The sequence below is a fragment of the Pituophis catenifer genome, unplaced genomic scaffold (genome assembly GCF_029215685.1).
Source record: "Pituophis catenifer annectens isolate HBS135680 unplaced genomic scaffold, rPitCat1.0.hap2 SCAF_2, whole genome shotgun sequence".
Taxonomy (NCBI): Eukaryota; Metazoa; Chordata; class Lepidosauria; order Squamata; family Colubridae; genus Pituophis; species Pituophis catenifer.
The window spans coordinates 89,956,583-89,981,911 of record NW_027256882.1 but is presented as its reverse complement, the minus strand read 5'-3'; the positions used below and the strand labels follow the sequence as shown (position 1 = coordinate 89,981,911).

Below are 25,329 nucleotides of genomic sequence, written 5' to 3'. Positions count from 1 at the left end.
CGCCCCCTGCCTAACCTTTGTCCAAATCTCCCAGGCCAGAGAAAGAGAACAAGAACAGAAGAAAAGAACTGGCATAAATGCAGAGTCAGTTGGTGAGAAATTTCAGATACAAAGAAAAGAACACTCTGTAGCTATTAAAAGAGCCGTATGATAAATATAATGAGCAATAAGAGATGCAGACAAACAAGCAAACACATGTCAGAGAAGACAATACATTTCACGTCAGTCACTGCCAAGCCAAGTACCCGCTGTATGAGATTTTAATGAGAAGTTGTTTTGCTGGAAAATTCAAAATTTGATAGGAATATAAAAATTGTATTAGCTCATGCAGCTAGCATGCACAGTATAGCTGGATACTTCCTTAATCCAGCAGGAAAGTCTCTACCAGCAAAGATATTTCCTCAAAAAAAAAGGACTAAAAACATCAGGAGAAAAAGAATCCCAATTTATGTAGTGAAAAAAGCCACCCTGCTATGTATCAGAGTCTACTCTACTAAATCCATTTGGTTCCCTCTGAGCTGGGGGGGAAGGTCACATCCTTCAAAATGGCAATCAACCTCTTGAACCTCTTGAAATTGTCAGCTAAGCATATTTTAAAAAGCCAACAGCATAATAAGCAGTAGTCGGCGACAGTTCAATTCTACAGTGTGTAACAATGGAGGCACAATTGTAGACCATATCCATGCCAGGAAAGACCAGAACACAGTGAACAAGATTGGTGCAGCTATGCAGGACACTTTTTAATAATGGGAGAGACAAAAATAAAAACTGATCAAAGAAAGAAATGTAGGGAGATTGCTAAAATGAAATCAAATGGTCCTCTTCAAGAATGTGCCTACATAGAATGGAATGGAATACTTTATTTGGCAAAGTGTGATTGGACACACAAGGAATTTGTATCCTGTGCAGAAGCTCTCAGTGTACATACAAACAACAAAGTAATATAATCATAAGATAGCAATAGGAGAAGTTAGTAGAAAAGATGAGAAGGATAATAGCATAGAATGAACTGCAACCAGTAAAATAACAGACTGCTTTAAGTAAGTGAAGCAACACACCTTAGTCTGCTGCTCACCTTGAAAAGAAATATCAGTAGAGAAAGCAAAGTTGTTTAATATTGATTTCATTTTAAAAAAACCATTAAAATAGCTATGAATATTGACAGAGACTAGAATGTGAAAAGCATGCCAAAACTACTTGGTCCATTTAAATGGAGCATTCATTATATATGAGAAGGCTAACCAAGGAATCAAAATGAAAACAGATATTGCAGCAAAGATTTGGAGAAAACTGAAGTGAAATATTAGAAGATACTTTAACCAACTGATTTAATACTTTTTTTCTAGTCAATCAGCATCCTCAATATACAGAGAAAATATACTCTGGTTGCAAAGCCTGAGGTACATATGCTAGGGATAGGCATGTTTTACCTTGCAAATCCCATAATCTTATCATTGGAGAGGTTAATTGAGGTGATGGAAGACTAAGTCTAACAGCTAAGACTAACAGCTGGAAGACTTCAGATTGCCCTTTACTACCATAGCCTCAGCTTCAAATAAAAGCAACACCAAGAGAGCTACAAATAGTGTCTCCCACTTCTTCATTCTGGAATAGGAGGCCCTATTACTGTACATGGGATTGATTTCCAGATATCAGACTATTGATCCAATCCCAAATCATGTTCATTAAACAAGCATGAATTGTTTGAACCAAATTAAACATTCACAGATGGCTAAAAAGAACTGCACTCTGAGGATAACAATGAATTGATAAAAATGAGAAGAGAGAACAATCAGAGCTCCATTGCAGTCAATCCTGTGCTTTAGCTTAATTAAAAAATGTCAGTGAAGAATTACTAGCAAGGGTAGCCATATCAGGTGTTAAAAAAATAACGAAAGGCTCTTACAATATCTGAAACAAGAGAAAATATAAGCTTTCAGAAACTAATTTACTTTGATTCTAGGTCATAAGACTATATATTTTGCACTATTAACTAATTGGCTGCTATTTTTCTATTGTTAATGAAAAAGCTGAAATAGCAGGTATCAGATTGGTGGGTGTGATCAGGCTGGGTTGGATTTCTAACACAAGATGTAACTCTTTCTAAATGAACTGAATGCAATTGGAATTGGATATCTGCCCATCAGATACCAGACTATTGATCCAATCCCAAATCATGTTCCTTAAATAAGCATGAATTATGTGAGCCAGATTAAGTATAATGAGAAAGCATAGAAAATGTACTATTAAAATAAAATAAAGCAGAACCAAGGACTTGTTTCATTACTGTGAAAAATATATTGTTTAATAACATTACAGTTCTTCTTCAGCCCCAAAGTAATTCATAATTGTTTACTTTGAAAACACTGAAGTAATAAGAAGAGTTCATCACACTAACATCAGCATCTTAGAAAGATATCAAGGCCTGTATAAATTCAAAGAAAAAAATGGAAAGAGACATATTTTGAATCCTTGTATCAGTTGAGAACTAGTTTGGTGTAGAGGCATCAGACTAGAAATCAGGAGACTCTGAGTTCTAGTCCCACTTTAGGCACAAAGCCAGTGGGTGACCTGGGGCCAATAATTCTTTCTCCAACCTAGGAAGGAGGCAAAGGCAAACCACTTCTGAAAAACTTGCCAAGAAAACTGCAGGGACTAGTCCAGGTAGTCAATGCTAAAAGTACAAAGTAAAAATTTTGGTTTTCCCTTACAGGAAAGAGATGATAGAGAGATAGAGATAGAGATAGAGATAGAGATAGAGATAGAGAGAGACAGACAGAGAGAGAGAGAGAGAGAGAGAGAGAGAGAGAGAGAGAGAGAGAGAGAGAGAGAGAGAGGAGAGATATTTAAACATTTGTTTAAACATTTATTTGCCACCCATCTCATTTCCAATAACTCTGGGGGCAAATAAATTGGTAGGCCAATGTTGTCTTCGAGATCTAATCCACTTTGTTTTGGAGCTCTGACTATGTAGGGGGTGGGGCTAAATGATTCTTGTGATTCTTTCTAACTGCATTATTCTACATTCTCACAAATAATGGATTCTATTCACTAATTTTAATATGAGTTTGTATGGAATTTGAGAGAAATTCCACACTGACTTGCTACAACTGCAAGGGATCCAGGAGAGATCTTTGAAAAGGAGAAGAGGCATATTAATTTTGCTTCCATAATTGTTGCAGGGAAATCATTGTTGGGGGCAATATGCTGACTCTGTAAACCGCTTAAAGAGGGCTGTAAAGCACTATGAAGCGGTATGTAAGTCTAAGTGCTATTGCTATTCCCTTGGTACCCAGAGCACTAGTACAATGAACACACATGAAATTTAACAGAGGAAACAGAGTTCCATTTCCAACTTTCCCTCTTGTTCCTATTTGCAGTTCTATCTCATGCCAATGTTGATCTTCCCCACCTCTACAAGTATTATTATTTTTAGAAACCAAATCTAATCCTGCAATTTCCTGTTGTTTTCGAATTGCTCCTGGGACCCCTAGCCTCTTCTGCTATGATGTGCTTGCAGCTTCACACAATTCACCATCATGTGTTGATTTCATTAGTATGCAAATGCTGATCAATAATGAAGATGTTAAACAAAAGCAATCCTAACCCTTGTCCCTTCTCCTCATTACTCCCCCGTTTTCTGTTACTCTTTCTGAGATCCAGATGGAAGAGAAATTAAGCAGTTACAGTGGGCTGGGGCTTTATACAAAGCATGGAGAAAGTTCCTTTTTCTACTTTCATTACCATGAGCTTGGAGATACATCTTCAGATTCATTTGATACCCAGAGAAAATAATTCTAACTATGTATTATCTTTCCTAAAGAAAAGCAACAGAAGGCAACCAAAGCACTGAGCAAATTCATACAACATTGTCAGGGGGAAGGAAAAATAGAAAAATAATGGACTGAAGTCCCACAACCCAAGTGACCCAGTTTAGCAAACCAGATTAGGTTGGTTGTTAAAGGAAAAAAAAGAATATTTCAAGATTCTCCATTAAGAGCACTTATTCTCATCCTGAACAAAGCACTATTCAGAGTTTCTGGTGTATCCTTAGAGTAAAGTGATGGGAATAAAAGGTGACACCATGACACTTCAGCTCAACCCTCTACTAATTCTTTGACAACAGTATACACCAAACAGCTTGCTTGCTTATTTATTTATTTATTTTATTTATTTAGTCAAGCATGTAATAGGTAACAGATATAAGTATAAACATATGAATACATGAAATGGATATATATAAAAGGGAACATTAGGATAGGGATGGTAGGCACGCTGGTGTGCTTATGCATGCCCCTTAGAGACCTTTTAGGAATGGGGTGAAGTCAACAGTAGAGTCTAAGGTTAAAGTTTTGGGGGTTAGGGGAAGAAACCAGTCAGGTAGTTAATTCCAGGCATTAATGACTGTGTTACTTAAGTTGTATTTTCTGCAATCAAGTTAAGCATAGTTTACTACAAGTTTGTATCTATTGTGTGCTCGTGTATTGTTGTGGTTGAAGCTGAAGTAGTCATTGACAGGTAGGACATTGTAGCAGATAATTTTATGTGCTACGCTTAGGTCTGACCAAAGACAGCAAAGTTCTAAATTGTCTAATTCCAAAATTTGAAGTCTGGTGGCATAAGGTATTCTGTTGCAAGCAGAGGAGTGGAGGATTCTTCTCATGAAATATCTCTGGATTCGTTCGATTGTATTAATGTCCGATATGCAGTGCAGGTTGCAGACAGATGAGATGTATTCAAGAATTGGTCTAGTAAAAGTTTTGTATGTACTGGTTTGCAGTTCAATATTACCGGAGAAGAAGCTATGCAAGATTAGGTTAACAACTTTTAATGCTTTTTTGACAATGTTGTTAGTGAGCTCTGGCACTTAGATCATATCTGAGATGAGTATTCCGAGGTCCTTAACAGAGTGAGGGTCATCTACAAGGTTGTATCCGCCCAGCTTGTATTTAGTGTTTTTATTTATTTATTTTTATTATTATTATTTTTTGCCAATATGTAAGACAGAACATTTGTTGGTTGAGATTTGGAGTTGCCAATTGTTTGACCATTCTGATAGATAGTCAAAGTCTTTTTCTAGGGTAGCAGCATTGTTGGTGGTGTTGAATAGTTTTACACCATCAGCAAAGAGAACACAATTGCTTATAATATGATCACAAAGGTAGTTTATGTAAAGTATAAAGAGTGTGGGTCCTAAGACGCTTCCTTGGAGGACACTGCTGTTAACTGATGCAGGGTTTGAAAGGGTGTTCCCTATTTTGACTACTTGTTGCCTGTTTGAACACAGCTATCCATTTATGTAGGGATCCGGGAATGCCATAAGCTTTTAGTTTTAGAAGTAGCTTGTCATGTACACTATTGAATCAAAGGCTTTTTTTTCATCACAACAAAAAACCTTCTGCTTTGAGTAACTGATTCATACAAACCTGTGAATATATTAACTAAATCTATACAAATAGAGTAACTTGAAATCTATTTGTTATGCTTTTTTTTTTTTGATGAACTGTTTTTCAGCAGCGAAGATGAGAAGGAAGCAGATTTAGAAAAACATGAAACATACAGTAGCCAAGACTTTACCATCATCTAAAAAGATTCTGAGAAGTCTAGAAAACATTTTTCCTTCTCCTACACTCGTTTCTCACCCCAACTGAAATATTTCCCCAATCATTTGTCTAATATTTTTGCCATTCCAGACAAATGCAGGATTCTGTATCACAAAAGAAATTTAAAAATATTTGACTACTTTAGTGTCCTATTTTTATTTCATTATGCTTCCATACAATAACTTTAAAATTGAACACTTTATAAAATCAAACTGTTATAGAAAATGTCCTGCAGCAATCCAAAACTTTTTGAGACTATGGATTATTGAAGATCAGACAAGACCTAGAAATGCACACTTTTCCCTTAGCATCATGCTTCTATTGGTATAAATGAGCTTTTCTCAAACTGATGCTTTCTAAATATTTTGCACTAAAGCCTCTCAGAATTTCCAGCACTGATATGCTGAGAGTTGTAGTATGGGATTGATGTAGATCCAACTAACAGCACAAAAGCCGCTCTCCATAATCAAATGGATTTTGCCTGCATCTACAAAAAGCAGCTCTGCTACTGGCTTCTATTTTGTACTTGTAAGGAAAGGCGGGCATCTCAGAGTCCAAGACATAATTCATTGCCAAAGGAAAAAGCTTTGTCTTATTGGTATTTTCCATTTTCTTTAAGGGAGGACTACACGCAGTTGAGTAGCATCATACAAAAATATATAACTTCAAACAAAAGTCTAACAAAGGCAAATATTGATGGAGACATAGTTTTGTATAGATGATATTGCACCACAGTACTTACAACTATCAGTATAAACATATATCATACACAAATGTAAAATAAGCACTAGCTGAGGTCAAAAGGAAATTCATTTTTTCTCTGGAAAACACTAGCGTTTAAATATTGAAAAAAAAGCAATTAAAAAAAGCAAAAACAAGGAAATCTCCTGCAATAAAAGAAATGAATATTAATTGCAAAAAGATGATGGTTTCGGTGGAATCTATGTATGATTTGCTATGCCTGAAAATTATCAGTGCAGAGAGCCAAATTTAATTCATCCTCATGGGCTCAACACGTACATGCAGTTTTTATTAACTGTGATTTTTAAAAATATTTTCATTTAATAAATTCAAAAATGAAAGATGCTGCTTAATTACATTTCCAATACACCCATGGGAAGTTTTTGCTTTCATGGAAGCAAACTCCTTAATCCAGAAGTATCTCTAATCTGTCAAGAGTGGTCTTGAAATACTTGCACACAGCAAAGTGAAATAGATAGATAGATAGACAGACAGACAGACAGACAGACAGACAGACAGACAGACAGACAGACAGACAAATATTATATGGCTGCTCTAATCTGACCTATAGTTTTAATAATTCTCATCCATTTACAAGAAAAGGTAACAGTTATGTTCAGTTGGATTTGTACACTATATAATTCTGCCAATAGTATGAATTCTGAAAAGACTCTTGTTGGGGGTGGGGAGACTTAAACCTTTTAAAATATTACAATATAAACATAGCAACAGCAATATCACTTACCTGTATATACCACTTTATAGTGCTTTACAGCCCTCTCTAAGTGGTTTTCAGAGTCAGCTCCCAACAATCTGGGTCATTTTACTGACCTTGGAAGGATGGAAAATTGAGTCAACCTTGAGCGGGTCAGGATCGAAGGAATCAAAACTCCTCGCAGAGTTAGCCTGCAATACTGTATTCTAACCACTGCACCACCACAGCTGCAGTAATATAAATTACATTGCTGTCTCTAAAAATGACTTTATCCAAGGACACAGAAAGAAATTAGTTCTTAAACAAGTCTACATTTAATGTAAGCACTAATCTTTTTTACCATTATTATGGTGAGCCAGGCTAGGATTCGATATTGGGATAAAACTTAAATATTAGAAATCCAAATCTTTGGTCAAGGCAGAAGTGCCTCTTCCGTGCCAAGGTGCTGAATTGATACAAGGTATTTGACGTAGGTACAGCATTGTAAAAGGGCAAACTGACCCTAAACAGATACATCCTGTTGTTTACTGTTTATTACACCTCAAATGTCATGTATATCCTAGAGAAGAAAAACTGCTTCCCTTACTGTCCTTTTTACTGCTCTTGAGGCGCCTTTGAGCCCCTTATCTCCTCTTTTATTATGTCTTGAGCTCCGGAGCTGAGAACCTGAGCCTGTGGGAATCAGGCTGTTATGTCTTTCCTAGAGATAGATTAAAGGGTAACTTCTACGTGCGAAATGTTGCACTCTTCGTAATAACTTTGTCTTTATACTGTATAAATATCTGGTTGAAATCAGTCATCACTGTTCAGACTTTTGTTTCGTGGTCCTCGGACTGTTTGAACCTTTGCGCAAATAAAAACTCTTTCCTGCACTGAAGAGCTTGTCCTAGTCCGTTATTTTTCCTACAACAGCTGGCACCCCAGATGGGACTAGGTGCAAGGCGATATTTCGCTGAGGACCGTTTCGACCCCTCGGGACCATCGGGAGGTCGCTCCTGAACATTCTCCAGGCGCCACGGAGATACGTCTCCGGGAGACAGCCGCGATAACCCTATGGCCCCGACGGTGCTCTGATCGAGTCCAAGAACCCTGCGGTGCAGGAAAGGTGGTCTGAACAAATTCCTGGCCAGGAATCTACAGAGTGGGAGCGTTTTTTTAAGTGAGTATATTGTAAAAGAATTGTACCTGTCTCATTTGAAGGCAGAAGAAGGGATTTGATCACTCCCTTGGACTCGGGGTAGGCTACCCTAACGAAGTCCGTGTCAGGTTGTGTGGGTGGTTAAGTCGTCGTATTTCTCGCTAGCGGCCGTGAGTTTCCGGGGCTACGAGTCGACGGCAGTGTGATAAGATGGGGGGGGCTCAGAGCGTGCCAAATACTCCTTTGGCATGCATGCTAAAAGGTTTTGACAAGTATTTTAGCAACCCTTCCTATCCGAAAGGATCAAAGGAGCGATTAAAATTTTTATGTAAGCATGTGTGGCCATTATTGGGGACAGGGTGGCCCCCGCAGGGATCATTAAGGGAGGAAACGGTGGATAAGTTGTGGGGGGTGATCGTAGTGAATCAGGATAAATATCCTGATCAATTTCAATACATTGATCAATGGGCGAGAGCCCTAACAGAAAAAGCTGAGGATTTGCTGCAATGTCAGGCTGAAATGGTCAGGCTGTGTGTATCCAGATCTGGCGGAAAGAGTAAAGGGGGGAGAGAAGGGGGGAGAAGTGAGCAAGAAAAAACCCAGGCAAAAAGAGGAGAGGAATATTCAAGGAGGAGAAAAGTATTGACAGAAGATGAGGAGGAGTTAGTTAGACCCCCACCGTATGCTCCATTGTGGCAGCAGCAGCCCCCAGTGCAGCAGCAGCCCCCAGTGCAGCAGCAGCCCCCAGCGCAGCCCCTAGACCAACAGCAGCAGTCGCCGGGAGCTGTAGGAGGAGAGGGAGGTGGAAATCAGAGACGCATGAGCGATCCTGGGGCGAGACCGAAAATAAGGAAAAGTCCCCCGGTGGAAGAAGGTAGTCGGAGTGAAGGAGAAGATCGGGATGATAAGGGGTTGAAGGAAGCAACAGGAGGAGAGCAAGTGGGGGTGCAAACTCGCGCGGTAACAGCGAAGCTGAAGGCTAGCAAGCAAGAAGTTACAGCGCCTTTGCGCCAGGTGGATCAGATAATAGTAAACCAGCAGGGGCAGGTGGAACGTCAGCCCCTTTTTCAATACGTGCCGTTTACTACTACTGATCTTTTAAATTGGAAGCAACATTATGGGCCGCTGACTACTAAGCCCACTGAGATGGCGGACCTGTTTCAAACTATTATGTTAACACATAACCCAACGTGGCAGGATGTACAACAGTTGTTGCGCACTCTGTTAACTCCGGAAGAACGAGAAAAGTGGAAAGCGGCAGTTAGGCAGTGTGTGAAAGAGATGTTGCCAAATGATGCGGATGTGCAGCCGGAGGTGTTGGTCCGGGCGCCCGAAATAGATCCGGGCTGGGACCCTAAGGAAGAACAGGACCGGACACGCTTGAGGGAATATCAGAATTTGGTGGTGCAAAGTCTTAGAAGAGCAGGGAAGCCCCCAGTAAATATGTCCAAGCCATCTCTAGTGATGCAGGGTGCGGATGAAAGCCCGGAGAGTTTCCTGCAAAGATTGATTGAAGCGTATGAGTTATATACACAGGTGGATCCAAGGCAGGGGGATAATGTGCGGATGTTGAATGAAAGGTTTATAGCTCAAAGTTATGAGGATATACGGCGAAAATTGCAGCGGGTCGAAGGAGCATTAGGGAAGAACACGACGGAATTGTTGGAATTGGCACGGAAGGTGTATGTCAATAGGGATAAGGTGGAAAAGAAGGAGAGAGATGCCAGAATGCAAAAGAAGGCTGAGTTATTGGCAGTAGCACTACAGGGAGGAATGAGCTTCGACCCCAACCCGGGGACACCCCTGGGTCCTAACCAATGTGCCTATTGTAAAGGAGAAGGCCATTGGCAAAGAGAATGCCCCAGACGGATGATGAGAGGTAGAGGGATGATGAGAAGACCTGAATTTGGAGCAGGAATGAGGGGGCAGTTTGCAGGAAGAAGGGGAGAACGAGGAATGAGAGGGGGCTTGAATAGAGGATTTGGACAAAGAGGCTTGGGACGAGGCTTTGGTAGAGGAGCGAGAGGGGGCGCCGGACCAAGAGAAGCAGAAAGTATTGGATTGGCAGATATGGTGTGGTCAGATTGACGGGGACCAGGCTTGGAAGAACCCCCGCCTGAGCCGTTGGTTACAATGAGGATAGGGGGCCAGCAGACAACATTTTTAGTGGATACAGGAGCAGGTAGATCAGTTGTAAATAAGCAAATTGCAGCCCCTGGATCACGTAAAATCCAGGTTCAGGGGGTATCAAGACAGATTATGGGACGGCAGGTCCTAAAGCCTGTGATGTGTGATTTTAAAGGAGCTGAAATCCAACATGAATTTTTGTATATCCCTGAGTGCCCTATTCCATTGCTAGGCAGGGATCTGCTGAGCAAATTAGGGGCAACAATTTCTTTTGATGAAGGCAGTCAGAAAATGACCATAAGGCATTCTCCGGAGGAAATTTGGAGGTTGATGATAGGGAGACAGGTCGGTGAGAAGGAAAAGGAGGAAAAGTGGAGGATGTTTGGCGTGCCGGGTTTGTGGGCGGAGGACAATCCACCAGGTTTTGCAGCACACCACCCTCCAGTGGTGGTCGAGCTAAAACCGGGAGCAATGCCAGTCAGAATAAGGCAACGGCCCGTTTCATGGGAAGCGATCTATGCTATTTATGAGAGTATACAGAAATATTTGGAAGCGGGTGTTTTGGTGCCTACTCAATCCCCATGGAATACCCCAATTATCCCGATTAAAAAGGCAGATGGGTCTTTTCGCCCGGCCCAGGATTTGAGATTTGTGAATAGCCGAACAGTTACCTTACACCCGGCCGTGTCTAATCCATATACTTTGTTAAGTTTAATCCCACCCCAGGCGGGGTGGTTTTCTGTAGTTGATTTGAAGGATGCCTTCTTTACAATTCCTATTCATCCATCAAGCCAGCCGCTGTTCGCTTTTGAGTGGGAGAACCCTCATACGGGCACAAAAATGCAATACACATGGACTAGGTTGCCACAGGGGTTTAAAAATTCCCCGACATTGTTTGGAACAGCGCTGGCTAGGGATTTGCAGTACTACATGCCTCAGCAACCGGGGGATACAATTTTACAATATGTTGATGATGTTTTAGTGACTGGACAGACAGAGGATTTATGCTGGGACAATACTAAAATGTTATTAGACTTGTTGCTCGAGTGTGGGTATCGGGTATCAAGGAAGAAAGCTCAACTGGTGAAAGAGAGGGTGAGGTACTTGGGTTATGATATTGAGAAAGGACACAGGGCTTTAGGACCGGAGCGGAAACAGGCAGTTTTGATGCTGGCCGAACCTAGAACGAAGAGACAACTGAGAAGCTTTTTAGGGTTGGCTGGCTTTTGTCGTATTTGGATCCCCAACTTTGCTTTGATGGCAGCACCCTTGTATGCAGCCACCAGGGGCGCTAATACAGAACCCCTTGAGTGGGGGGGAGAACAGAAAAAAGCCTTTAAAGATATAAAACTTGCGCTGACTCAGGCGCCGGCGTTAGCCTTACCGAATTTGCAGAAGCCTTTTAATTTGTATGTAGATACAAGCAGAAATATTGCAGTGGGGGTGCTTACTCAACCGTTGGGAAGTTGGCAACAACCAGTAGCATATTTATCAAAACAGTTGGATGGAGTGGCGCGAGGCTGGCCGCATTGTTTAAAAGTGTTGGCTGCAATTGCAGAATTAATTCAGGATTGTAATAAACTTACTTTTTCCTGTCCAATAAATGTGCACTCTCCCCATGCGGTACAGTCCGTCTTGGATGCTAAAGGACACTTATGGATTAGTGGACAGAGATTGGCAAAGTATCAGGCAATCATGATTGAGAACCCCCAGGTGCGTTTGGTAATGTCTAATAGGTTGAATCCGGCTACGTTATTGCCAACGGAAGTAGATACCCAACACAATTGTTTACAGGTATTAGACAAAGTTTATTCCACCCGCCCTGATTTAACGGATATCCCATTACCCAATGCACAGTTCAATTGGTATACGGACGGATCCAGTTATATTGTAGATGGATATCGGGTGTCTGGATATGCCATTGTAGATGATGAAGGAGTGGTGGAAAGCGGACCTTTAGGAAGTGGACATAGTGCACAGGTGGCTGAGTTGTGGGCATTGATACGTGCCTTAGAAAGGGCTGAGGGAGAAACATTGAATGTGTGGACTGATAGTAAATATGCATTCCTTACTTTACATGCACATGGGGCTGTTTATAAGGAACGAGGGTTTAGAGATTCAGCAGGGAAAAGTATTTTGCATGGACTTCTTATTAGCCGCCTGATTGAAGCTGTAAATAAACCAAAGAAAGTAGCAGTGATGCATTGTAAAGGACATCAAAGAGGAGATGATAAGGTAGCTATAGGGAATAGAGCAGCGGATGTGGAGGCAAGGGAAGCGGCGAAGCAAGAGGGGCCTTTGCCCGACTTATCTGTCTGTGTAGCAATGGATTTAGGGGTTATTCCCCCTGAAATTAAACCAACATATACGCAACAGGAAAGTGTGAAAGCAGTGACAGACTTGAAAGCCCAGGTTGAGGATGGGTGGTATGTATTACCAGACAGGAGGATTTTCGTACCAGCCTCAATGGCATGGACACTAGGACGCCTAGCCCATGAAACAACACACATGGGAAAAACGGCTTTAGAATTGGCATTAGGAAGAGACTATTACATCAATGGGCTGGCCGGAGTCGCTGCTGGAACTGTTGCAAAGTGTGTTACATGTGCTAAGGTTAACCCAAGACAAGGGCCATTACTGCCCCCTGGTGCCATACCCCGGTCATACATCCCCATGGATTATATTATGATAGACTTTACTGATATGCCTAGATGTGGATTGTTTAGAGCTCTGTTAGTTATGGTGGATATGTATACAGGGTGGCCGGAGGCTTTTCCAACAAAGACCAAACAGGCGCGGGAAGTGGCAAGATTATTATTGAAAGAGATCATTCCCAGATTTGGAATCCCCAGTTATATCTCCTCAGATAATGGTCCCGAGTTTGTCCATCATATTAACCAGGCAGTTGCAAAGGCGGTAGGAATAAAGTGGCGGTTTCACAGTTCATTTCGGCCAGAAGCAGGTGGATGTGTGGAACGCTTGAATAGGACTCTGAAGGAAAGGATTACTAAGATTTGTACAGACAGTCATTTAAAATGGCCAGATGCTCTACCACTAGCCTTGTATGCCATTCGAAGCTCACCAAGGGGCCAGCACAAGTTGTCGCCATATGAGTTAATGTATGGACGACCGCCAGGGTTGTTAAGAAGAAATTTGGCAGGGTGGCCAGATTTGGGGCATAAAGGGGGGGTCTGGAATATGGAAATGGTACAAGAACTTAATAAGCAAGTTGAGAGGCTTCAGCGATACGTGATGGAACAAGTGCCCCCCCGGTTAATAACCCATTGTCATCCGTTCAAACCAGGGGATCAAGTGTGGGTTAAACATTGGAAGAAAGAGCCACTGCAAGGACGGTGGAAGGGACCTTTTACTGTTATTATGACTTCTCCCCTTGCTATTAAGATTGCAGAATCAAAGTCATGGATCCACTGGACACGAGTCAAGGCGGCGGCAGAAACTGGATGGAAAGTGATCGTGGATAAACAAAACCCTACTAAGTTAACATTCAAGCGTGCTCAAAAATAGTTTTTTTCTCTATTTTATATAGGATACTTGGAAGTGTGGTCGATTGTGGGGATCCTCAACGGATCATAGGAGTGAACTACATACCCGGGTTGTCGTATTTCTTTTGGAAACTGATTAACGACAAGTGGCTGAAGAACAAAGGATCCATGTGGGAGGAGAATCGGATGTGGGTGTGTTGGGGATTGGGGGTATTGGGTCTGTTGATTATTGTGTTTTACAGGTATAAACAGTGGTTTTGTGGACGACCAAGGCACATCACGGCACCAGCTACTCCAATTCCTAACTGCCCGGATCTGCTCCTGAACACCCACTCAGTATAAACTGTTTGGTTATTAAAGAAATCTTGATTGTAATAAGCAAAGGGGCGATTTTTGAATGTATTAAGATTTTTTTTCCAATGTGTTGGTTCTGTAATTGTGGATGTGAGTGCTGTTGTTGCACTCATTGTATAGACTGTGTTTTATGTACAGGGTGTTTGATTGAGTGTGACATAAACATCATAGAAGAAGTACTAGAATACTATTTGGTGATAGGGTTAACGACACCTTCTTACACACTTAAGGTTACCCCCACCGTTGAGAGAGCATTAAGGGATCTGAACAAAAAGGACCGGGAGGATGCAGAATATGGTAATCATTGGACTGGGATTATGGATGAGCGGATGGGTAATGAGACTACGAAGTGAGCTAGACATTCCCATAACAGAAGCGGTGAGTGAGGAGAACTGTGACGCATGCATACGCACAACATTGCAGGGAACACGGGTTTCTAAAACTTTGATCTATCACACTCAGAAGCCTGACGGTTGTGGGGAGTATAAACCCCAAACCTGTCAGGTAAATAATACCATATATCACATGTGTGTGTTGAAGGATAAGGTACAATGTTACAACCCGGCAGAAGCTAAGCAAATCACTACTTATGAGATGTCAATATACACAACTGAATGTGGGAGAGAGGAACTTTTAAATAAGACGGAGTTTAGACAATTAGGAAAGTCAGTAGAGATAACATTTGATGCCTGTTTAGCTATCAATCGTAACTGTGATGTGTGGAAGTCAACATGTGGGACATTAGAATGGGAAAGAAGTTATATGTTGGACAAAAAATATATGTGCCGAAAGCAGGGAGAATGTAGTGATCGGGACACATATAGTTATTGTCCATACTGGACTTGTGCAGTTATGTGGACGGGAGATCAGCCAGGGGGCTCTCAAAGATGTAAGCTGGAAAACGGGGTAGCTAGTAGTAACTGTCAACGAAACCAATGTAACCCTATAAAGATTACATGTACCCCGACAAAATTATGGAAGGAGGACTATGGATTAGGAATCTATGCAAAGGGAAAAGACCCTCTTGTAACCCTTCGATGGTATGTCACTAAAGTTACCAGGGCGACACAGGATACGAAAGGATTGTTCTGGTTATATTATTTGGAAATGGAAAAGTTGAATGTACCTGAAATTCCTAGTTATGTAACAAATACCTTTGTCAAATTAGCCGAAGATATAGCCCATACCCTGAATGTATCAAATTGTTTTGTTTGTGGAGGAACTAACATGGGAGAAAAATGGCCATGGGAAGCCCAGGAATTAAATTATTCCAAAGTCTTAGAAATGGATTATAAGGGTAATTTGTCATACAATAAGGGTAAGGATGGAGACTGGACCTTGACTACTAGTTTGGTAGGGAATGTTTGTTTTCAGAGAAAGATTGTGCCAGGCTGTTATCAGGTGGGAAACCTCATATGTACAGGAAAATGGGAAAGTAAGGTATGGTGGTCAGGAGCAAATGCCACAGAGGGACCTGATGAAATGGCCTTGTTTAAAGTAAACGGGTTATCCTTTTTAAAGGATCCAGATAATCAGACCCTTGAATGGCTGGCTCCTGATGGGCTATACTGGATATGTGGTAAGATGGCATATGGGGTTCTACCTAAATCCTGGTGTGGTGCCTGTGTCTTGGGATTAATTAGGCCTGGATTCTTTTTGCTTCCCCTTAAAACCCGACAGGTGTTAGGTGTCCCGGTATATGATGAGGTGGGAAATTTAAGACAAAGAAGGCATGTAGATACATCGGCAATAGGAAAGGTTAAGGTTGGAGGTAACCAACGTAGTTGGGGGAGTGAAGAATGGCCCGCAGAGCGAATTATTGAGGTTTATGGACCAGCTACATGGGCGGAAGATGGCATGTATGGCTATCGGACCCCTATATACATTCTGAACCGTTTAATTCGTCTGCAAGCGGTGGTTGAAATCATTACCAATGAAACTGTGAAAGGTCTTACTCAATTAGCTAGGGAAAGTATCAAATCAAGGACATATATTATGCAGAATAGATTAGCTTTAGATTATTTGTTAGCTAAGGAAGGAGGGGTATGTGGAAAGTTTAATTTGACTAATTGCTGTATAGAAGTTGATGAAAGTGGAAAAGTTATTAAGGAAATAACAGATAAAATGGTTAAAATAGCTCATGTGCCAGTCCAGACATGGAAAGGCCTTAATTTACAGGATATGTTTTCAGGATGGTGGCCAAAGTTACCTGGCCTGCAGGCCATTTTTGGCCTGGTAGGACTAATAGCTGCAGGGTGTATTTTTCTCCCATGTATTTTACCTCTGTTTGTTAAAACTATCTCTAAAAGTCTATCCTTGCTGGTGGAACGTAAGACTACTGCTCAGGTGATGGCTATGTGGGATTATAAAAGGCTCCAGCAGGAAGAGGACTTAGAGGTGTGACTCGTCTGGTTATCTCAGATGAGTCACAAAGGGGGGTATGAGCCAGGCTAGGATTCGATATTGGGATAAAACTTAAATATTAGAAATCCAAATCTTTGGTCAAGGCAGAAGTGCCTCTTCCGTGCCAAGGTGCTGAATTGATACAAGGTATTTGACGTAGGTACAGCATTGTAAAAGGGCAAACTGACCCTAAACAGATACATCCTGTTGTTTACTGTTTATTACACCTCAAATGTCATGTATATCCTAGAGAAGAAAAACTGCTTCCCTTACTGTCCTTTTTACTGCTCTTGAGGCGCCTTTGAGCCCCTTATCTCCTCTTTTATTATGTCTTGAGCTCCGGAGCTGAGAACCTGAGCCTGTGGGAATCAGGCTGTTATGTCTTTCCTAGAGATAGATTAAAGGGTAACTTCTACGTGCGAAATGTTGCACTCTTCGTAATAACTTTGTCTTTATACTGTATAAATATCTGGTTGAAATCAGTCATCACTGTTCAGACTTTTGTTTCGTGGTCCTCGGACTGTTTGAACCTTTGCGCAAATAAAAACTCTTTCCTGCACTGAAGAGCTTGTCCTAGTCCGTTATTTTTCCTACAACAATGGAAGGACTGTGTAACATATTCGATGATTGTGTGAAGGCCATATCTATGCCTGACAATTGGAAGAATGTCATTATTGTTTCCCTGTAAAAAAAAAAATAAGGCAACAGTATCGAGACAAGAGCATAGGTTAAAAACCATAGAATCAGAATTCTGCCAATACCTTCCCAGGCAACAAGTTCAGTGAGGTATAAATGTATTACACTGACTATTTTTACCTTGATTATATGGCTGTTTGACAGGAAACGGACGTTGGCTTACCTGAACATCCCTTTTCTGGGCGCTGCGACTACAATCCATAGCTGGATTTATTCCTCATGTCCTGACAGAAACTGAGCGAAATATTTTCTTCCTTCGTGCTCTGACCCCGCCCACTTGTACCATGATCCTCCAGTCTTTGTCACGAAGGCGCAGTCACTTGACAGATGAGAAGAACTGCATAGACAAGTCAGTAATAACAGGCCACCCCAGTTCAGGAGCAGGAAGCCGAAAGTGTTGGGGAATGGATTGTAGTCGCAGCGCCCAGAAAAGGGACGTTCAGGTAAGCCAACGTCCGTTTTCCAGTGCGCTGCTCCTACAATCCATAGCTAGGATATACCCAAGCTTAAGTCCCCTGGGTGGGAGGCTGACTGCTCCCCGACTCCAGGTCCACGTGTACGCTCTGCAACACCCTCCGGCCAAACGAAGCCTCGGCTGAGGCATAAGCATCTATCTTATAATGGCGAATAAGAGGTGAAATGGACGACCATGTAGCCGCCCGACAGATATCCAAGACAGAAGCCTGCATAGCCCAAGCAGCTGTGGTAGCCGCGCTACGAATAGAATGTGGTAAAATCTTGCCCGGCAGGGGCCTGGCTTTGAGCTCATATGCTCTCGAAATGCAGGCCTTGATCCACCGCCCCACCGTGGAGGTGGAAACCTTCAGGCCCATAGACGATGGGTAGAACGGAACCAGAAGGGCCTCAGTCCGTCTAAAGGAAGCTGTGCGACGAATGTAATGACGAAGTGCTCACCTCACGTCCAGCTTGTGCCAACTTTGTTCACAGTGGTGCCTAGGGGACGGGCAAAAGTCCAGCAAGATGAGCTCCTGGGCCTGGTGAAACAAGGAGTTCACCTTCGGCATGAACGAAGGGTCCAGACGAAGGACTATGGTATTGGCATGAAAAATGCAGAGATCCTTCCTGATGGATAAAGCCGTGAATTCCAAAACCCTCCTGGCCGATGTAATGGCTAGGAGGAAAGTCACCTTGAACGACAGGAACTTGAGAGCGACGGAACCCAATGGCTCAAACAGCGGTTCTGTGAGCGCTTGTAGGACCAGTGGGAGATCCCAGGACGGATAACGATGAACCGTAGGTGGGCATAAATTCGTTGTGCCATGGAGAAACCCTTTAATCCGTGGATGATGTGACAAGGATTGATAGGGTGCGCACGAAAGTACGGTGGTTTATGCTGCTTAGCCTTTCGGACAGAGACCACTGACCCTGCGCCACCTGATTGAGGAGGTGCATGCCCCAGCCATGAAGGCTGGCGTCCGAAGTCAGAACCAGACGTCCAGCTCCAGAAAGTAACAGCCCTGAAGCAGGGCTGGTGAGGTCCACCAGCGAAGCAAGAGACGAATCTGTGGAGGCAGGGTAACCTTGCGAGTCGAGGCACTGCGTCCCATCCGCTGAAAGGGAAGGAGGAACCATTTTAACAGGCGAGTGTGCCTGCAAGCCCAGGGAACAATGGCAAAGCACGAAACCATGCTCCCCAGCAGTTGCGACAGGAGCAGCAGGTGAACCGATCTCAGGGTAAGCACTTGGTAAACCGTTTCGGTGATGCTCTGGACTCTGTCCAGCGACAAGAACACCTGTCCCTTGGCCAAATCTATCACCACTCCAAGGTGGAGGAGCCGGGTGGATGGAATTAATTGGCTCTTGTCGAGATTGATCGTGAATCCATGCCGTTGGAAGGCACAGATCACGAGCTCCATGTCGCGGGTTGCCTGGGCCAGAGAAGACGAAAGGACCAGGATGTCATTGAGGTAACACAAGACTCGAACTGGGGTGGTCCATAGTGTTGCAGCCACCACCACCACCAATTTGGTGAAGGTTCTGGGGGCAGATGAGAGTCTGAAGGGCATGGCACAGTATTGAAAATGGTTGCCCGCATACTCAAACCTCAGATACTTTCGGTGAGAGGGGTGAATTGGTACATGTAGGTATGCCTCCCTTAGATCCACGGACTGTAAGAGGTCTCCCTCTCTTACACCCCCTAGAATCAATCGGAGGGAGTGCATTTTGAATCTGCAATAGCAAACGGACAGATTCAGTTGTTTCAGATTTAGAATCCCCCTTTAGCCGCCCGAGTTTTTGGGGACCAAAAGCAGAACCGAGTAGAAGCTGGTCCCGCGCTGATCCAAGGGAACCGGTTCTATCGCCCTGATGGTCAAGAGATGGCGAATCTCCTTGCCCATTAGGAGTTTCTTGTCGAGCGAGGTCGGAATCGGACAACACACAAATCTCTGTGGTAGGCAGCTGGTGATCTCGATCGAGAGTCCGTGTGCGACGGTGCGACGAACCCACGTATCCGACGTCGACTATTCCCACCGGCGGTGAGAGCTGGAGACGACCGCCGATGGGACCTGACAACCGGGCGTCATTTGTTCCTGCGAAAGGGCTTGTACCCGGACCCTCGCATTGGACACTTGGCAGAAGATTGGGATCTGCCATGATTACGGAAGTGTTGTCTGTCTGGGAAACGGTCGCCACCTTGGAAGGATGATCGTTGCGAAAAGGACCCCCCAGATCCTGAGAAAGTGTGAAAGGGCTGCCGTTGTGAGTACAGGGTGTAGCGGCGCTCAGGTCTGCGATACGAGGACAAGAGGACTTTGCGTTTATCCTTATCCTCGATTAAGAGAGGGTCCAAAGTGCCCCCCAAAAGACTGGAGTTCTCGTACGGGGCCGCAGCCAGCTTCCATTTTGCCTTGGCGTCTGCCTTCCAGCCGCGGAGCCAGAAAAGGCGCCTTGATGTCACTGCGGAGGCCAGTGCCCACGAGGTGAACTTAGCCGAATTCAAGGAGGCGTCAGCCAAATATTCAGTGGCGGCGACTATCTTGTTGATATCCTGGTGCAATCTGGTTTCCTCAGATTGGAAGCTGTTCCTGAAGCTGCCGTAACCAGATTAGTGACGCCCTGTTGAAGAACGATGTAGCTGTTGCAGTTTTGATTGCCCAGGCAGCCGCCTGGTGCGTCTTTCGGAATGCTAGTTTGGCTCTCCGGTCCTCAGATTTGATCCATCCAGTGAATCCATTGAAAGTACAGATGTAGAGGAGAGGCTCACGACAGGGGCATCCACCGATGGCAATGAGAGGAGCTCCTCCAGTTCAGGAGCAGCGCAATACAATCTCTTGCCTTGACTGTTGGGTGCTGTTAGGGACCCAGGCTGAGTCCGTGGATTTCGAATCACCTCTGAAAAAGTTGGGGACAAAGGATGAAGTCCTTGTCTGGCTTGGCAGCATAAACAGCAAATCATGAGGCCCTGAAGCCATCTGAGACGCGCTGAGCGGTGTGTCATTCTTTCCGAGGTTCGTTGTTAATCGGGCCTTGTGTAATAGAGATTTGAATAACGACGGCCTGAATAGACCTGTAAAGGCCGGGGCATCTGGCAACAAACCCTCATCTTCGGAGAACTCTATGTCCTCGGGACAGTCCTCCCCCTGTTCGGAGTCGATGGATGAAGCCGAGACGGAGAATGGGCCCTTGCAGAAGGGTGACCCTGGATCAGGTGCTGTACAGATAAGGATTGCAGAGACAGCTGGGTCGCCTGCTGAATGCCAGCCGCTAACAATGAGGACAAAGCCGTAGACAACAGAGATTGAAAATCCAACTGGCTCCCTGACGGGTAGCCCTCTGCTGTGCAGGGTCTTGCAGCCGTAAATGTGGCCTCTGGTAGTCTCCGATGAGGAGTATGAGGTGCAGCTAACCCAACAGCCAAGACATCTGGCAGAGAGAGGGAAACACCTCTGGAAAGACCCAGGGTGGGGCCAGAACCTTCCAAGTTCTCTGGCAACGATCTGGGCGGTGGGGCGTCTGGTAGGGATCCTCCCTGACCTGTGGGCCCCTGAAGAGGCAGAGTCAGTTGTGGAGCCTGTGTTCCCAGTTCAAGAGACGCTTGTACAGTCTGCCTGGCTTTGTTGTACTGCGGTTCTAACACCCTGTGGCGATGCAATGCGTCCTTGTCCAGGGCAGATGAGGCCTTGGGTTGCAGGGATGTGCGGCTGGACGATCCAGCCCGCTTTCCTGATAAAGCCCTGTGGGGTTTGAAATGCCTGGGTGGACTGGCCTCATGTTCCACGTCTGACGATAAGGAGGAATCCGCCATGTGGGTAAGTGGACCAGAAGGTCAGATGCCTGAGAAGAACTAGGGGTGTAAGAGTGGGCCCCCAAAGTTAGCACCACTCCTAGAAGCGCTCAACCCCTGTAACCCACACACACACACAGGCCTGGCGAAAAGGTGGGAGGGAGCTAGCCATCCGGATATCCCTCCAGTAACAGTCCACCACCAGTGTAAGCAATAGTAATAAGAATAATAAGAGGCTCCCACAGGCGCTGGCCGCAATCAGGCCGAAACGTACTGCTTCGCTCACTCCGCCGCCTTCCTGCCGGTCCGGAACATATGGAGGCTCTCAAAATAGCAGCCGCAGCAAGATTCAAAATGGCGGCCACCATGATCCCAAAATGGCGGCCGCTGTAGTCCGTAGCCAAAATGGCGGCTGCAATGGCGAGGCGGGAATTCAGAGGGGCTCTGCGCAGCGAAGCTTTCAAATACATCAGAGTTTGCACGGAAACCGTGTAGGGACTCCGGAGCCACCAGCTAACGAGAGCAATCGGATGGTGCAGGTGGGCAAACCGGCTCACCAGCAGCCCAACGCCGACACTGGCGGCTAATAGGCCCACGTGGATCCTCCCCGAAGGGACAGAGTCCAGATGCTGCTACCCATGTGGCAAGGAGAGGTGCGGGACGGTCTGGAGCCCCAGGACCGACGCGCGTGCCTCAGCAGCAGGCTCAGATCTTCTGCTCTCTTCCGTGATCCAAATTAATCAAAAATAAAGTAAATTACCTAGACGGTAGCTAGAAAATTGTTGGTTAAACCAAGCACGAAGAAACACCACAGTCTTGTCAGCGACTGAGTGAAAAAAGACTGGAGGATCATGGGACAAGTGGGCGTGGTCAGAGCACGAAGGAAGAAAATATTTCACTCAGTTTCTGTCAGGACATGAGGAATAAACCCATCTATGGATTGTAGGAGCAGCGCACTGGAAAACTAGTAGTGAACAGTGAGCAAAATTTGGAAAGCGCTGTGTGATTTTATACCAGGCAGGGAGTGTACAGATCTCACTATAGTAAACAAAAATAGTTTAAATGGTAAATGTAAAAATGTGTTTCATTTTATTTAGAGAAAGCATATGACAAAGGGAGTAGGTTTAAATTATAGAATATTTTGCATTATATGGAGTTGAAGTTTGTTGAATATGGTAAGTGCAATATGACAGATGCAAGTGTATATGTAAATAAATGGAATATTTAGCAAAGGTTTCAGTAGCGGAGTAAATTCTGGAGTAAAATAAAAATCTGTGAAGGTCCCTTGGTTATTTATGGAAAAGGTATAAGGAATGCTCATATAGTAGATGGTAAAAACATGTTAATTAGGAATGTAAGTGTACACACACACGAATGTTGTTAATTGAGAAGTCTCATACTGGAAATATTATAAAATGCATAAGCTTTTTTCCCCATCCCTTTGAGTCCATGTTGTTTCCTGCCTCCTTTCTAGGGCAGGTGAGAGAGACTAGCCCAAAGCCACACAGCTGGCTTCATGCAGCTGGCAGGACTAGAACTCACGGTCTCCAGATTTTTATCCTTGTCCCTTAGTGTAGATCTGGAAGTAATCAATGAACAAGAGATCAAGATTATTGTGTTTGACAGGAAAAGTGAAGTGAGTAACTGCAAGTTATATATAAATGGCAAAGAAGAGATTTGTCAAATTACCACAGCTAATAAACTGTCCATTTCTGAGCTCTGTGATAAAAGTTGCTGAAAAAAGGCTGCTGTATATGGATTTGTCACAACACACACACACACACACACACACACACACTATGACAACACAGAAGCATCCTATTAATAAGAAAATTAATAAGATTAGGCAACCAGCAGAGTTTATATAATGAGCCTTGATCATATTAAGGCATTTCATGTATTTCACTACATGTCTTCATTAACAAAGTAATATAGGCTGCATGTTACAATTACAAGGCTCACAACTGTAATCCTGATAACAACTTACTGTCAAAAGCAAAGCAGGAAATATAGAACTATTAAATCTTAAAGGATCAAGGTCTTATTAAAGAGGACAGCATATATAATATTCAGATATTTAGTGGAAAGGTTTTTAGATTAATATGTGAAATTCAGATTCCCATCGTCAGCTTTCCTATCCCACTATTAGTGTTAGGTAAATAAATCTTCTCTACTTTTTTTCAAGCCCTCCCACATTTTCCTTCACAATACTTAATTTTCATTCAAGTGAGTATTTCTTTTTCTCATCTATATTCTCCACCTTTCTTTCAATTTCAGATGGATTTTGACTAATTGGGACATTTAATTTCTTGAATGTTAACATACCAACTAACTAGTAATCAAGAGCTTTATTTCCCAATCATAAAACAATACTGAAGAACAATATAAAAATTTGTCTGAAATAAATTTAATCAAGTATACAGAAGAAAATGTGTAGTTAGATTATTGCTCCATTAAAAATACATAGTTCTAACAAAGTATAATCTAAAAATATTCTGTAGTTTGGATATACTCAAAAGGTAATATACTAATATATGTTTCTAAGCTGCCATCATAATACAGGAAGCCTATTCTATATTAATAAAAAAAATGTGTAGAATACACTTGGGAGAGAAATGAAAAGAAAGATTTGAAAAGTAAATGTATTAGTGAAGGAATGCAATTGAGTTCGGAAATGATTACTACATTCTAATACATTAACATTTTTATATGCTCAAATGTAAAAGTAAACACATAATGGAGTAGAAGTTTGAACTTCATCTTCAAAACTGAGAGACATTAAGAGCTTTGTAAAAGAAAATGTGAAGTATGCAATATCTAGATTCTTTTTCACCTTTTAGGGACTATAGTAATGTTTATTCTTAAGAGTTAAGGTTACATTAAGATTAAATTTAAATGGCCTAAATTTGAATTTAGTGACAAGTTGATTACTAACAGATCCATTATAAAACTGAGGAAGAATAAAAAACAGTGAAGTATTATGCGTCCTTTATATATAACTTTGGTGTTTATATACACAGACCGATGTAAATTACAACTGATGTGGTAGATCTCAAATAATCATCAAATTCCAATGTTACTGTCAGTTCCAAAATATTTTTTTTCTAATTCAAAACATCTGCTTTTAATAAAGTATTTTCTTTCTCTTTAGTTTATTATCATTAAAATACATTTTTCTCTTGAGCTGAAACCTCAGACTGCCTCACTTCTTTAACAGAATCCTTGGTCACACATAATAAGTAATTACATTTCCAGCCACCTCCTCCTCACCCCGTATTTTTTCTTAATCCATTTGTAGGTAAAGTCTGAAATCTCTGGGGAGACCAATGGGTAGGCCAGGCAGTAGGATATGCCAGGTGGAGAACTGGTTCCTTACTGCTGAGACACTACTACAAGAAGGACCATGTGCCAATTTGTGGTGGCTGAGGTGGATGGAAGATGAAAGAGCAACCACAATCCAGCAGAAACAAAACTTGACATGTTTTGGTTGTTTAAGGTTTGGGATGAAACAAAATCTGAACCAACTAAAACATACCAAGTTTTAGTTTTGGCCAAAGCAAGCTTAATCAGAAACAGTTCAGCGGGACTTCTAAACTGCAGTAATTTGTTTTGACTTTGAAGCATACCCTTAGCTTTTTCTAACATTTAATTGAAATTGTCCTTCCTCTGACTTAGATTCATTTGTCATGCCCTGTATTATGGAATGATAAAGAGCAGCTCTGACCTTCTTCTAGGTGACATTCTTTCAGATGCTTGAAAAGCATTTTATGGCCCCTCTGTCTTTTCTTCTCTTCTCCCAGATA

At 42.8% G+C, this 25,329-nt stretch overlaps 1 protein-coding gene across 5 annotated transcripts in view; it reads right to left on the bottom strand.

Annotated features, from left to right (window-relative positions):
- The window catches only part of UIMC1 (ubiquitin interaction motif containing 1), a 120,216-nt gene that overhangs the window by 61,124 nt on the left and 33,763 nt on the right, over positions 1-25,329 (bottom strand). The gene's annotated exons all lie outside the window — the stretch shown is intronic.